The sequence below is a fragment of the Ursus americanus genome, chromosome 18 (genome assembly GCF_024610735.1).
Source record: "Ursus americanus isolate L20-20 chromosome 18, mUrsAme1.1.p, whole genome shotgun sequence".
NCBI classification, from domain to species: domain Eukaryota; kingdom Metazoa; phylum Chordata; class Mammalia; order Carnivora; family Ursidae; genus Ursus; species Ursus americanus.
The window spans coordinates 32,883,664-32,899,898 of NC_142144.1; the positions used below are offsets into that span (position 1 = coordinate 32,883,664).

At 44.6% G+C, this 16,235-nt stretch overlaps 1 long non-coding RNA gene and 1 pseudogene across 1 annotated transcript in view; one reads left to right on the forward strand and one right to left on the reverse strand.

Moving 5' to 3' along the window:
* Window positions 1-16,235, reverse strand: part of LOC148108580 (uncharacterized) — a 229,090-nt gene that overhangs the window by 136,139 nt on the left and 76,716 nt on the right. The window lies entirely within an intron of this gene.
* Window positions 4,950-5,504, forward strand: LOC148108581 (large ribosomal subunit protein uL11 pseudogene; annotated as a pseudogene).

Below are 16,235 nucleotides of genomic sequence, written 5' to 3' on the forward strand. Positions count from 1 at the left end.
ACAGGGAGAATAGGGAACTTGTGCACGGAGAGCTTTCCCTATGCCACATGGCCTCCACGTGGTTGTAGAGAACAAACACTTTTATGCCTCAACTGTAATTCAGGGAATGACTCCAGTACGTGGGAGGGGGTTTTTACAAGCAGCATCATTTTTTTTCTGCTTCCAGTTCAAGTTGTTATTTGGCCATGTTTTAAAGAGCAGGTTTTTATTATCATAATAAAAGAACACAAACAATAGATAGTGCCCGCTGCACTTAATAAAACCCTAAGGAATTCATTCAGTCACCCATGGGCCAGGCAAGATGCTGGGCATTGAGTTTATGGGGACACAATGGACATCCCAGGCACCCAGGTTGCTGAAATGCCCAACTCTGACATTCTGCTTAGTTGGGGGAAAGTGACGCTGGTTCACAAGCAGGCTCAGTTCAACTCCCCCATCCCAGGGCTGGGAGGGACCCAGAGATTCCACACATACCATCCCTCACTCCATCTTTTCTGCAGTCCTCTCTAGGGCCCTCTGACAGGTCCCCATTCACACACCTCCAGTGAGAGAGAGATCATTACCTCCTAAGGCTCCACAATTCCATCTTCAGATGGTCCTGACTGCTACAAATTCTTCCTTTTGCCAAAAGGAAGTGAGGCTCTCTGAAGTTCCCTGCCCTTCTACTGTGGGGAACTAACTTTCTGGGGACCTAGGAGAAAAGATTGAGGCGGGGGGAGATGTCCCAGGAAAGAGGGACAAGAAAAGGTGAGAAGGAAGACACTAAAACTGTCCTTCCCAATTTACAGTGGGGCAAGACCGTTTCGTACCCTTGCTCATAATTCTTACTCATATCGGTCGAACGTCATCTTACCCATTGTGCCCTGGTATATGCTGAGATCCTTGTAAACCTAGCTCCTTCAAAAGACCCCAAATGCATTTCCTACGGTATCTTGTGCAAGAGAGCTTGTTGCTATGGTAACAACTGGATATAAATTTCCCAGAACCCCTAACTAAACTATTAATCAGAAAGATGAGGAAAGGGCCAGGGAAGTAAATAAATCAGCTAAGAAATTGGCAACTACCAGGAAGGGCAGGGCCACCCCACCCCTGCTGGGGTGATAACTCATCCCTCCCTTTGATCCTTTGATGAGGAAGGAGGGGCAGCTGGAGCCCAAGGGGAGTGCTCCCTCACTCCCCTTTCCAACTATTTCGTTCTCCATCCTTGCAAAGTCACAGAGGCTTGACAGTGGAAGCCAGTGCCTGGTATCTCCCCCATGGAGAGTGAGGAGAAGAGCCCTGTTAGCAGGAATATCAAAGGTAAAATGATGGACCCTGAAAACAGTGTTCTGGCCAGCTTGAAAGAAGTGTTCTACTGAAGTGTGGTGATAAGATTGGGATTAGAGTTAGCACGGATGGGTAATAGAAGAATTAGAGTGATGAGGGCCACATTTTAATGAGAAATTTATAGGATTTGTTTGGTTGGTTTTTTTCCAAGGACTTTATCTTACTTTCTTTAATGTTTATATTTGCCTGTCTTAATAAGGTTTGGCATGGGAAGGCTTACTAGGCCTCCTTGAAGTGAAGGAGACCCACCTGCGACCAGGTAGGTCCCACTACGAAGCCCCTGACGCTGGGGATGGGGGTGGGTGCTTGCTCTGGTTATAGGAAACAAGGGAGGCTGCTTTCCTGGTGCACAAAGAATCCTGCAAAGGGAATGTCCATGTGACCAAAAAGGGTTCTTAGGCCTCAGGCCTGGGAATGGTAGGCTCCACCTTGGACTGGACTGTGTCCCCTGACCAGGCCCAGTGCTGGCCCCACCTCTGGCATAGGCTGGCAAGGCTAAGACAAACGAGCAAGGGAGGAGTGAGTGAGGAAGACCAGCCCTGGTTCTGCTGCAAACTCACCCTAAGATCTCGGGCAAAGCCCTTCCTGTGTCTGGGCCTCAGTTCTCCAAACTCTACAAGGAAAGGTCTGGGCCAACTGAGGGGAAAGTCACCATGTTAACTAGCAGTAATGGACCTTGATGCAAAGTCTAACACTGGACCCTTCCCCCCTACCCCTTGCTTCTCCTTAAGGGGAAAAGTGGACTTCCTCGAGGATGTCATCCTTGGGCAAGAGAAAGGGGGGGCAAGGGAGAGGAATCCCACTTCAAAAGCCACCCTGGAAGAGATCTTACCAGAGAATACAGAGGGATGCCTCCAAGACTCCAACAGAGGGGTCCCTGATGTCTCTTTGGTGCTCTCTCACTCTACGTTTAAGACTCTCAAGTGAGAAAAGAGGAAGGGAAGGGATGAGAGGATGGAAAGGGGCTTTCCACCCTGAAGGCAGAGATTGAATTAAAACCTCAAAGAGAAAATTGAACAGCACCCCACCACTCTCCCCCATGGAGCAAGTCTTCACTCCAGGAAAAATACTGGCTACATAAAGCCACTTTGCCCACTGCCTCCTGTAAGCATCCTCAAAAAACTGTTTTAGGCTCGTCAGAGTGGGGAGGCCTTGAAGGGAGCACCAAGACCCAGAAAGGGGGGCATGACAGACCCAAGGCCTCACAGTGAGGGGTGGGAGAAGCAGGACTCATAGCCAGGTCTCCTGTGCCCAGACCCATGCCGTTTCTACTGCCCTAGCCAAGTATCCTAACATTGTGTTCCTTGGGCTCTTGCTATAATGCATGCACGTTCTGCAGTGAAAATGGCAGAGAGAGATCCTGCAGGGATTGGTAATTTTTCACAATGGGTGGCACTGAGGCTCCCCTGTTCCCTAGAGGAGGGAAATGAAGGGTTGATTAAGTACTCGAAACATCCCTGCCTGTGGACCATTTAATAAGTGCCTCGTCCATCTCTCAGGCATTAAAACCGACATTTGGTTTGCTAATCCAATTTGGCAAGCCTCTCCAAGGCTGTGATCGCTGGCTGCTGGGCGCCATTTTGTTTGATGTGTTAGGAATCAATGCAAGCTCCCTGCACTTACTCTCACTATCGCTTGATTAATTACAAATGAGACCTTTCCCTTTGCATTAATGTTCCAATACAGACAGAGCAACCCCCAATGGCCCAAGCAGCTCAGAGAATCTGTGGTGATGACCCAGCCAGTCACCTGATTCTCTCAGCCTAATTCCCAGATCTAAATAAATCAGCAGAAAGCAGGTGTGGGGTCTGCAAAGTCTCCCTGAACTTTGATCTATGCTATGCTGTCCACTTAGCAAGAGGAAATCTATAGGCAGGAGCCACAGAAGAACATTCAGCATCTTACCTAAAAATTAACAACAATGAGATATGTTGTTATTTTGTTATGCAATGTCCCTTATTTGAGTGCAGAATGAGTGCTCAATGCATCTCTTTCTCTGAGCAGACAAGATTTCTCTGAGTTAGTGGGGTTTCTTTTGCCTTGCCACCAGGAAGCTCAAAGCTAAATAGAGTTCCATGGTTATAGATGCAGGCGTTTTCCCACACACTCAGGGTGGTTTCTCACCTCATTTTAAATAAACATTTTTAACTATTGTATCATGTGTGTTCCTTTTTTTAATAAGTAACTATGAATTACTCATTTTGCCCTGCAAACTTCCTTATGCTGTTGGAAGTTTTCCTTCTTTCTTTCTTATAGGAGAATTCTCTTGGGAAAGGAAGATGTCATGGACATTTATTTTTGCCTCCATAGTATTCATTCTTCAAAAGGCACAATCCATGGGCCTCTGCTCTTAGTCCAGGTTGTCTAGGTAGATATCTACCCGCTGGCCCAGGGATGGGCATTGCACTCCTTGGGTCACACTGATTGGGTTGGAGTGTCCTTCAGCCTAAGGTGGTTCAATCAGAGTGAACATCAGAACTTCTGCTCGGAACGCTGAGCAAAGATTCTTATCCCTTTCTGCTGGATTTGAATGTGTAAGGATGTGGGCCCCAGCATTGCAAAAAGTCATCTTGTGAACCAAAGGGGAAAGCCTGTCTGAAAATAAGTCAACCTTGAGGAGGAAGAAATGAGAGGCAGAGAAAGAAAAAAAAAAAAAAGACATGCGTCCTGACAACATTATTTGAGCCCTATATCCAGCTATAGGAGCCAATACATTCACTTCGGGTGGGTTTCCAGTGGCTTGTAGCCAAAAGAGCCCTGACAGATTCTGGGGCAGGGCAAGGCTGTTCACCGTACCGGTGGGGGAGGAATGTGAGGTTGTCATAGTGGCACTAGAGGCCTCTTTCATGCCCTAATACACGAGAGGTCAGGTTTTGTTGACAACCTCCCAGGCTCTCGCTTCTGAGCACCTGTCAGTGCAGACTGAAGGACGGTCTTGTCCTCTGCTCTCTTGGGTTTCCCCTACCCCCTCTCCTTTCATGTTATCATCCTTCCTTTGCCATCTGCCTGCTGATGGCTTCCAAGTCTATTTCCAGCCAGGCTTCTCTGGAACTCCCCACCTGGGTGCCCCCCAACCCAGGCACCTCAGCCTCCACATCTTCTACCACTGTGAGGGCACCTCCCTCAGTCATGGCAGCTTAAAGACGTAGGGCCTCTCTCACTCACTCACAATGTGCCTCCATCCAATTGGTCACCAAGCCCAGGCAGACATTTGCCTGATGTCTGTGGTATCCACTTCTATCTCCAGTTCCCACTGTTTCTGCTTCAATTCAGGTCAAACACAGGTCTCCACACTGCTAATCTCCCTTCCTCCAACTTACTTCCCATACTTCCATCTGAAACTCCTCCTAAAATACTGCCCTTGCTTACAGCTTCTCTTCTCAGAACCTTGGAAGGCTCCTTGTGACCAAAGACCTCACCTGTATGATCTGGCCCCAGACTGGAAATACTCCAGCATAAAGTTCATCTTTCTCCACAATGCCTCACACTTCTCTTCCTCCACATCTTTGCTCACATGCTCTATCCCCCTCAGTCTCTACCAATTGAACTCCTACTCATCTGTCAAAGCCCAGCTCCAATTCTCCCTTCCTCTAAAAAACCTTTTACCTACGCCCACCTTAAGAATGGAATCATACTTTTGGCTTTCAGCTCAGAGTAGGGGAAGTTGCAACTGTCTTCAGTCATCTCAAATCCGGGTTCATCCAACACCAGCCGCCTCCACCACGCAGCCTGAGTTCGACCCTGGTGCACTGGTACCATGTCTGCCTTGGCCCCAAAGATCAGCCCCCTGGGCCTGTCTCCAAAAAAGGTTGGTGATGACAACATCAAGGCAACCAGTGATTGGAAAGATTTCAGAATTACAGTGAAACTGACCATTCAAAACAGGCCCAGATTGAAGTGGCACCTTCTGCCTCTGCCCTGATTATCAAAACCATCAAGGAAACACCAGGAGATGGAAAGAAGCAGAAAAACATCAGACATAGTGGAAATGTCACTTTTATGAGATTGTCAACATTGCCCAACAGATGTAGCACCGATCTTTAGCCAAAGAACTCTCTGGAACCATTAACGAGATCCTGGGGACTGCCCAATCTGTGCGCTGCAATGTTGATGGCCAGCACCCTCATGACATCATAGATGACATCAACAGTGGTACAGTGGAATGCCCAGCTAGTTAAAAACTACAAAGAAAAATATTTCAATAAAGGATCATTTTACAACCAAAAAAGGGGGGGAAGGGGGTAGAATCATAGACTGCCATAGAGAGATATGTAACCAGCCTATAATTAGAAAAACTGTATTATAAAATCACACAGGCCTATCCCTGACAATTGAAGAACCCAGGACAAATAAAAGACAAATCCTGCAGCCCACAGTACCTGCTCCCTTTCTTTCCAACCCCACCCCGTCCCCTGACTCCATCCTGTATTATAAGAGTATGTGCACACAAGTGTGGACTTTTAAGCCTTCGTGCCCAAGGTCTACCTCACCCCAACAGCTCCTGTGCCACCCCCACAGTCACCTTTTGACCATCCCTTCAGGCCAGAGGTTCAACAGCCTTGCAGAAGAGGCCAGTACAGGTTTTGGAAGCAGGCTTGGTCCATTTGGGCAGGAGATCACGAGGTGGAGAGCGCCAGAGGGAGGTCTAGAAGGGGCCTGGCTCTGGGGGGTCCTCAGCCCTGTGGGGAAGATGCAACTGAAGGAGGGTAAAACAATGGCCTTTGCAGTGGGGCTTCTCTTACTTGAGTGTGCACATGAATCAGAAGATTCTGCATTTATAATGAGCTCCCAGGGGATGCAGAAGCTCCTGGGCCACAGACCACAGTAGGAGTAGCAAGGGACTACATACAGCACAAGGCTCAGGTCCAAGAGTAGATGGAAGCTACATCAGCTGTATGGAGTCTTCTTTGCCACTTGAGTAAAGTACAATAGGAGCTTAGTTCTCCAGATTGAGGGAAATAGGTCTGCAGGCAGGACATCTCGGTCTCACCTCACTAGCTCCAGGGTTCTCCTAGCAGCCCAGAGAGGCAGTAACGAGGCAGGTTGGAAGATTTGGGCCTCTTGACTCTAAGTCCAGATCCTTTGTCTGCTTACTGCTGTGAGCCCACACCGGGAGCAGGTATTAGAAGGAAATCAGGTCGTTTCCAGGGTACATATGACTGCCACTAAAAACCAACCTCCCCATCAAAATTGCACAGCTAGAATGATCCCAGGTGGCATCTCAGGGATGTTGGAGGTGGGAAGACAGTGTGCTCCCCCCAGGGTCTTCCCTTCCCCTGCATTCTCTCATGTTCAAATTCCACATCCTAGCTAATTACTTGACTCTCTTCTCCCCTCAGCATTGCCGACAAAGTTGGACCTCCCTCCAGCCGTTATGGCTCCAGACAAAATGTAGCATGAAGCCTGGGAAGTAGGGGTGAGGGATGGGGGAAGGTGGCACTTCCTGCCTTCTTGGTTGTTCCTAGAGTCTTGATAAACCACTTGAACTTATATATGTCTATTCTTGCCTGGAGTCACTGAGCATTTGGGACTGAAAGTACCTCATACAATTGTCTCACTTAACAATGGGGAAACTGAAGCCCAGAGAGGTGTGGCTACTTGCCTGAAGTCCTACAGCAAGTTGGTATGGAGCCATGGCTAAACACAGGTTTCCCCACTCCCAGTGCAATTCTGCCCCCTCCCCCATACTGCCTCTTTGCTAAACCCATCCCTTGCCCACCTTGACCATATAAAGTACCTCTCCCAGTGAACATCTGAATGAGTTTCAGCAAACCATTTCATCTGTCTGAGCCTCACTTTCGTTACTGCTTAGAGGGGAGGAGCCTCCAGAGAACTGGTGAGGACTGGGGGAGCCAGTGCAGGCCATGAAATAACATGACTGAGTAAGGAAACAGCCCTTGCATCAGTTTCCTGTGGCTGCTATAACAAATTGCCACCAACTGTGGCTTAAAACAACCCAAATTTCTTTTCTTTTCTTTTCTTTTCTTTTCTTTTCTTTTCTTTTCTTTTCTTTTCTTATCTTATCTTATCTTATCTTATCTTATCTTATCTTATCTTATCTTATAGTTCAGGAGGTCAGAAGTCTGAAATGGGTGTCAGTGGGGTAAAATCAGCATGTCAGCAGGGCTGTATTCCTTTCTGGAAGCTCTGGCAGGGGGGAGGGGGGACGCAGGGAATCTGTTTTCTGGCCCTTTCTAGCTTCTGGAGGCCACCCACATTCCTTGGCCCATGGTCCCCTCCAGCTTCAAGCCAGTTCTGGCCAGTGAGTCTTCTCACACTGCATCACTCCGGCCCTTGTCCTCCCCTGCCTCCCTCTTTCACTTCGGACTTTTGTGACTACATTGGTCCCAACTGGATGATTCAGGACTCCATCTCACAGTCAGCTAAATAGCAACTGATCTGCAACCTTAATTCTCCTTTGCCTTGTAGCATAACATATTCACAGGTTCTGGGAGTTAGGGAGGCCATTATTCTGCCTATTGCAAACTTGGGAGAATCTGAGAAAAATCAGGGTTTCACTTGAAGAAAAATGTGCAGGCTAAAAAATTTTGGCATGTAATCTCGGGGGATTCATGGGCACCCAAGCATGAACCCTGGTTATGACTCTTGGTCCAAAAGGATAATACGGGTCCCCACCTATGACATTTATCACAGGTACATTAGTGTGTGCAGCCACAGGCACATGTGTCTATACCTACACATGTGTGCACATACATCAAACTTACATGAATGCACACACATACATAGATGTATACACACCACACCATTTTCCTATGGAAATAGCAAGACTTTCTTTGGCTTCTCTTTGTGTGAGATGTAGCCAGGAAGGCACAGAAGAGCAATCTGCCCCTGCATTGCCTCTCCAGCCAGCTCATTTCACCGCTACCCCAGGTCTCTGGGGTCTGGCCACTCTGTTTTTGTCACTGAACTTCATCAATGACCTCTGGTAGATCTGGCCCCAGAGAGTGAGTACCAATCCCTGGCTGGCATGAGGTCTGTGGCTTATTTTTCTGCAGGATGTTCAGCTTGCAAGGCTGCTTCTCTGAGGCTTCTCCTTGGGGTGCTGCTAACTTTTTTTTGAGTGCTGTCCTTTCAAGGTCCCTGGTTCTCACACCTGTGCATTCAGAGCCAGAGATGAAGTCGATAGAGGCCAGTCACAGGCAAGACAGGGGGGCTGACTGCACCCAGGCACCCACAAGTACATGCACACTCACTCTTGGGCATGACTATCAACACACGTTTACACACACACACACACACACACACACACACACACACCACAAAGATGGTTCCTATCTTTTGGGATTAAGTGCTCAACATTGATACACATAATCCAAACCCTAAACATCTGTTCTTGTTACAAACACCTTTCAGGCCCCAGGGAAAAAACACTATCACATTGCCCTATTTCTCTGAAACACGCTCAGTCTGGAAATGTTGTGTTTCTGTGCCTGACAACACTGGAAATGGGCACTGTTTCAGAAATCAAGAAAGACTGAATGGCAGAAGAGCTTAGGTGATGGAAAAAGCAAGTTACCTTGTTAATTCCTTTCCATCACAAAGCATGAATGTTATATTCTTACACAACAAATATCATTTCCCTACTGAGCCAAGCATCCAACTTCTTGCTTCTCTTCTAGCTCCAGTCCCGTTCCTGGAGGTACTCATTAGTAGCAGGGCATTCATAGCCGTTTTCCATGGTGGCCAAAGAACATGATGCCATACTCAACACTTCATATTACTCTCAAATCTGCATATATGTAGATCTAGACAGAATGTGCATGAAGCATGATATGAAGTATTTACCTTGGCAATCATGTGGATGTTCGATGACAGCATGCCAAGTTTTACTTTCATAGAAATGTTTCGTAAGACTTAATTAAATTTTTAAAAATAAAGTAAAATAAATGTATTTAAATGGTGTTACTATACACAGGCTATAATTTGTATTTTATCTTTCAGTTTGTTAGATAATTATGACTTCTTTAGAAGAAAAATAACTTTTCTAGAAAATGTATGTGAAAAATGGTTTTAATTCTTTGGTTTTTATATTCACTTTAACTTAGGCTTATTTTTAACTTACACTTCTCGATGGAAATATAGTCGAATCCTATATACTTTCATTACAATTACATTTCATGTTTTATTCCTTTAGGGTGGGGTTGACAAACTTTTACTTAAAGGGCCAGAGGGGTGCCTGGGTGGCTCACTAGGTTTAGTGTCCGACTCTTGGTTTTGGCTCAGGCCATTATCTCAGGGTCTGATTGTCCCTTTCCCTCTGCTCCTCCCTAATCTCTCTCTTTCTCCCTTTCTCTCTCTCTCTCTCTCAAGTAAATAAATAAATAAAATCTTTAAAGGTGGGGTAGCCTAGTTGGTTGAGCAGCAGACTCTTGATTTTGGTTCAGGTCATGATCGTGGGGTCCTGGGATTAAGCTTCACTTTGGGCTCCAAGCTCAGCAGAGAATCTGCTTGAGGATTCTCTCTCTCTCTCCTCCTCCCCCTTTGTCTCTCCTCCACACTCACACGCACATACTCTCTCTCTCTCAAATGAATAAATGAGTCTTTAAAGGGCCAGAGAGTAAATATTTTAGGCTTGTAGGTCATACAGTTTCTGTCACAAGTACTCAACCCTGATGCTCTAACATGAAAGCAGTCATGGATGATATGTAAAAAAATGTGCATGGCTAGGTGCAAATAAAACTTTATTTACAAAAACAGGCAGTGGGCCTGCAGGTCATAGTTTGCCAAATTCTGCTTCATATCATTACTGTCAATAGAATCCAAATTTGTAAAAATCTTGATAATATAATTATTGAATTTTGCTGAGATGAGAGCAAGAAAAATAAATTTTATGAAATATATAACTTATGAATTATGTATACCTTGATTTTATTATTCATTCAGACTTTGCCAGCTCATCAGCAGTATACCCAGATATATTCGGTCATAATTAAATTCAAGTGTCTTTGGTGATTTGCTGATTTTCAGTCATATAAAAATTATAGCTTGACATATATTCTTGATTTTGTCATTTCTAAGGTGTATTTGTCAAGGCAGGAAGATGAATATATGTTATTTAATAGTACGTTGGCTTGAATTACAACTTTTAAATAGATAAACATATGGTAGCTGGGTCTCCCTTTGTACTCGTGTCCTGGGCTTTGCAACAATTGGGAGTAGCCCGAGCCCTTCAGGAGGGTACAAACTTGGCTGGCTTTCCCTTTCACCATTTTGACCTTCCTGCTTCCCTGAAACATAGACATGATACTGGGAGTTTGGTTACCATCTTGTGACCATGAGGAAGAGGCTAAGTAATAGTAGAAACTTAGGCCTGAATCACCAAATGCAGTTCGGAAACTACCCACCCCCAGATCCTCACCATGTGAAGAAAACCAGTCACTATGTGGTTACATCACTGTTACTTGGGTTTCTGTTACAAGCAGCTGAACACAAATTCCAAAGACATAAATGCCAACTGGGAGGCAGCTCACCCTCTACAGCTCTTCTCATGCATCTATCACAGCTCCCACCACAGGCTGGGTCACAGCACAGCACATTCATTCACTCATTCATTCATTCATTCATTCATTCATTCAATAAACATTTGCAAGCAACTATTCTGTGCCAGGGCCCAGGGTACTTCTGGGGTTATCATGAGGAACTGGAGGGTAATACAGAGAGAGATCATCATAAGGAATTCACAGCTTGGTGATGGACCTGAGCATGGAAACAATCACAATGGATCCTTGACTTACCTACAGTATTTGTTAAGACATAGGTCCCCATACATGCATCAGAAGCCCAGACTAACGATGGCTTAAACAAAGGAGAAGTTTATTTCTCTTGTACATAAAAGTCCGGGCTGGTATGGCAGCTCTGGCTGTGAAGTTGTCAGGGGCCCAGGCTTCCTCTTTCTTACTGCTCTGCCATCATGGGGTTCTCTCATGCACCTGGTCCAAGATGCCTAACCATCTGTCCATATAGCCAGCTGGAAGGGGCAGGGAGAACATGCCTCTACCCTTTAAGGGTACAAACTCCAAGATGCACACATCACTTTTACCCCATTGGGCAGAACTTTATTACACACCCATAACTAGTTGCAGGGAGATCTGGGAAATATAGTCTTTCTTCTGGACAGCCATGTGCTCAGAAAAAACTCAGGCTTCTATTATATAGAAGAAAGGGAAATCAGCCATTTCTGCCATTCTTCCCAAAACAGCGTCAAACCACAAAAATCATGAACTCAAACAGGTAGGGCTGTAACTTCTGGAATCACATTCCCAATAATACACTGGTATTTCCTCTACCCACTCCCCACCACTACTATTTAACTGTCTTTTGAAGATTTCATTAAAGTTTTGTTTATCTCCATTTATTACACCAACAGTGTGCACACAAACACACACAACAGACCAAGAAAAATAAGATGGTTTTTATTTTCTGTTTGGGGATTTTTTTTTAATTTTTTAAAATTTTTTTTGAGAGAGAGAAAGATCACACCTGCAGGAGGGCGGGGAGGGGGGAATGTAGGACTTGATCTCACAACCCTGAGATCATGACCTGAGCTGAAATCAAGAGTTGGATGCTTAACCGACTGAGCCACCCAGGCACCCCAAAAATAAAACTGTTTCTATCGCTTAAGTAGAGGCATTCCCTAAGTGATGATGTGAGAACACCAGACCTCGGTGACAACTGGACAGCTGGTGGTCTGCTAGGTTCACTCACTAGCTCAGTATCTTGGTTCAGCATGCCGGCCTCACAACTCAGGATTCCAATCCATGACTTTTATGGTCTTCAGAAAAAGCCAACACAGTGAGTATTATGCCACAAATCCTGTGAACTGAGGTGAGTGTTATCATACCTGAACAAGTGAAACATTTTAATGTTGCTATTTTCAATCAAAGGACTTTTTAATGTGGTATTTTTACCAGCTCACTCTGAGCTGTATCAAAATGTAAATGCTGTTTTCTTTCAGTGCAAGCCCACCTTTAATCCCACCAGATTTCTCAGCCTCAATCCACTTCTTGCTTCACTCCTTCCTCACTTACCATTCAACCGCAAAATTTATGACCATAGCAAATGGCCCATAATAAATGGGCCCTAGTAAAATATCTGTAAATCCACCATTCCTCTCCCAAGGGAGATTTAATAAAAAGGAACTCAGATAAAAATACTCATTAAGAATTGAAACAGACTGATAGACAGTGCTTAATTTATAATTAATATATGAGAAAATTATGGTCTTTCTCAAGGGTATTTGAAAATATTTCAGTCTCATAATTTTTGGCCAGTATCAAAATTGTTCCATTAGTTCTCATATTTTAGTAATGCCTGTGGTAGGCTTTTCTTTATACACAGAGATCATATTCTAGGTCTCTTTGGGGTTGGTCCTCCCACTGGCAAATTTTCAGATGGCTATGACTGGGTTGACATTTTTAGTCACTACTTTTCATTTTCCTTTCATGACCTGACCTAACATGGGTAGAAATAATGAGGTTTAGTGGAGTTTATTTTTGACAACTTTGGTGGCTTTAAATAAGTGTCTTTGACCTAATTTAAAATGGTTGCAGATTTTAAGGGGCTTTATCTACTAAAACATCAAATGGAACCACTGGGTCATTAGCTGCCACAAACAATCATTTGAGCTGCAAAAGAGAAATCCAAACCACTTCTGTTCACTGCTTTTAACTCTTCCTTGGCTAATGCCTTTTATAGTTTTTTTGCACTAACTATAAAAGATTTTCAGTATTCAAGAAGACTGTCCTGCTCCAAAATAATCACTACAGATACTCAGTTTCTGCAGCTGTAAAAGGGAAAAATAATGGTACCTAATGCACAGCGTTTGAGAATTATGTTAAGATACGTAAAGTGCTTAGTATGGTGCCTGGTATATAAATGCTCATTAAGATGATAGCTATTGCTATATCGTTGTTATTCTACAGGGCAAAGGGCCTGAGTCTGGACACAAGGAAACATCAGATGACCCAGACTAAGAAATCCACCCCAGAAAGAAAGGCCTGTCCCCTCTAAAACTGTCAGAGACATGCATGAATAGTAAGGACTGGGGGAGCTGCTCTGGATTGGAGGAGACTAAAGAGCCGTGATTACTCAATGCGACATGTCAGCCTAGATTGGTCCTGGACCAGAGAGGCAACAGAGACTTTGTTGGGGTAGTTGACAACAATGAGAGTTCTTTGTACAATTGGTCTTGCAACTTTTCACTGAATCTAAAGTTATTTCAAAGTCAATTATTATCATTAAAATGTGTCTGTATATTTCTTCATGCCTTGAGGAGGCAATGGGTTAATGTACACTTCCCTCAAGGGAGTGACCACCAGCCTCCACATACCTGAATCGCTTTCTTCTGGGGACTCCAAAAATATATAACTTGAGATCATCAGACAAATTGCTAAATATGAGTGAGAACACTTCCACTTCTGTTTGTAAGAATTAACTGCTACAGAAACAGCCCTCCTAGCCTAAACAACTAAAAACCACCCAAATGAGTAAAATATTGTTTACAGATATTGGACTCAGGGAAAAAACAGGGACTGTGATTACAGCAAAAACCAGAGGTGAGGCCTATGGCTATCCTACTTGGCTGCCTAGAGGGAGTTCCCAGGCACAGGGAGGAGGACCCACACTGAGCCTAGCAGACCTCTGGAGTTGAGGGACGGATCAGAGTTCAAGGAGGCAGAGACAACTAGAATCTGCAGCACAGAAAGCCAAAGATGAGGGAGCCACACAGAGGGAGCTCCAGAGACCCACAGTAAATACAGCCAGAAGACAGATCAGGGGCTGCCTGTGACTGAGCGTGTGCAAAGGGAACTGGCTATAAAGAAACACAAGGAAACTTCTGGGCAATAGAAAAGTTCCATATCTTGTTTTGTGCCTTGATTGTGGTGGTGGTTGCACAACTGAAAACATTTGTCAAAACCCGTTAAATTGTACACTTAAAATTGGTGATATTGTATGTAAATTACATCTCAATAGAACCGTTTAAAAAACACATGACTGGGGCGCCTGGGTAGCGCAGTCGTTAAAGCGTCTGCCTTCGGCTCAGGGCGTGATCCTGGCGTACCGGGATCGAGTCCCACATCAGGCTCCTCCGCTATGAGCCTGCTTCTTCCTCTCCCACTCCCCCTGCTGTGTTCCCTCTCTCGCTGCCTGTCTCTCTCTGTCAAATAAATAAATAAAATCTTAAAAAAAAAAAAAAACACATGACTAAGAGCCATGTTGAAGAATCAAACAACAAAATCGCTTGTGATTTTGAGAGGTTTAGAAGCCAAGTCCGATGTTTGTCCTGATGCCCTGTGAATCTCTGATCTCATCTTCATTGGATTACATATTTTGATGCTCCAGGTTTTTTTTTTTAAAGATTTATTTATTTATTTGAGAGAGAGCACGTGCATGCATGAGCAGAGAGAGGAGCAGAGAGAGAGGAAGAGAATCCCAAGCAGACTCCCCACTGAGCACAGAGCCTTACATGGGGCTCGATCCTAGGACCCTGAGATCACGACCCAAGCCAAAATCAAGAATCAGACACTCAACTAACTCAGCCACCCAGGCGCCCCTTGCTGCTCCAGTTTTTAGAAATTTCCTTTTCTAGGTCTTTGGAACACCTTGATAGGCCCCACTGAGAATTACAGATGAAGCCTGAAGAGCTTCTCAAATGCAAATCTTATCACCTTGAACTTCAGGACTCTCTTATACACTCAAGAAATTGCTCCCCCAGGGCTGAAATTCTTCTGCTCCTTCATAATGATGCAATGTGGCTTTTTAGTCACACGAAGCACACTTGTCACCACCCCAAAACCAAATGGCTTCTTTGAGCATAAGTCTATCAAGGCAGCATCAACAGCCATCCCAAACAGACATTGCTTTTGTCCTATGGGCTTCTGTTTGGCACCTGGGTTAAGGGAGGAAAAATGCCTTGTATGAACAGGTTCCTGAATTCCTGCCAAAATTTTTCTTTTGACCTGTTGCCATGATAAATTACATTAACGCACTTACTAATCTGAGCCATCTTTATATTCCTGAAATAAAAAACCAACTTAGTCATAATATGTTATTCTTTTAACATACTACTGGATTGAACACTTTTTCATTTGGGACTTCTGCCTCTATGTTCTTAAGTGTGTAAACAGTTTATTGAACAGTCTAAAGTCAGTAGAGTATAAACATAAAATGGTTTTATGTTTTGGTCCAGTTCCTTACCTTCAAACAAATTCTGTTAAATCTCTCCTTTCTGCCCCATAATGACATCTGAACAGACCACATGGCTTTCTGGTCACTTTCAGTTACTAAAAAGTCTAGGCCAACCTATTACCAGTTTTAAACTCCAGTTGCAGCATGGGTACTCTGCACGTGTAGGTCAAAGCATGTCTACAGCGTTTCCTTAACCAAGATTGCTAAGAAAAATACAGAATTCAGACAGAACCCCACCGAAAAGCTTCAGAAATGTGCAGACACCTACAAATATCTTTTGATCCTCTCCATGGCCAGCATGAGTTACAGAAAGCCCATCCAGAATGCCTAGAAACAGCAGATGTCCTCTGTCAAGAACAAGGTGGTGATGGTGGCCTTGGGTGGGTGCCTACCTATGGAGTACAAAGACAAGCCACACCAGACCAGCAAGAAGTTATCAGAAGTTACAGGTCTCTAGTCCACCAACCACCTAAGGAGGAAGCAAGTGAAATGCTCAGAAATAATCCATGCCCTGGCTGGAAACAAAGCAACAATATTCACCATGAGCCTGGACTTGGAGGTCTCCACTCTGTGGAGCCACATTTGGCCTGCTCACTGCCCTCCAAAGAGGTGACAAAGAAAGGAAGTACTCCTACCTGCTTACAACAAGGACCATCCTTGAAAACATTATACTAAGTGAAAGAAACCAGTCACAAAAGACC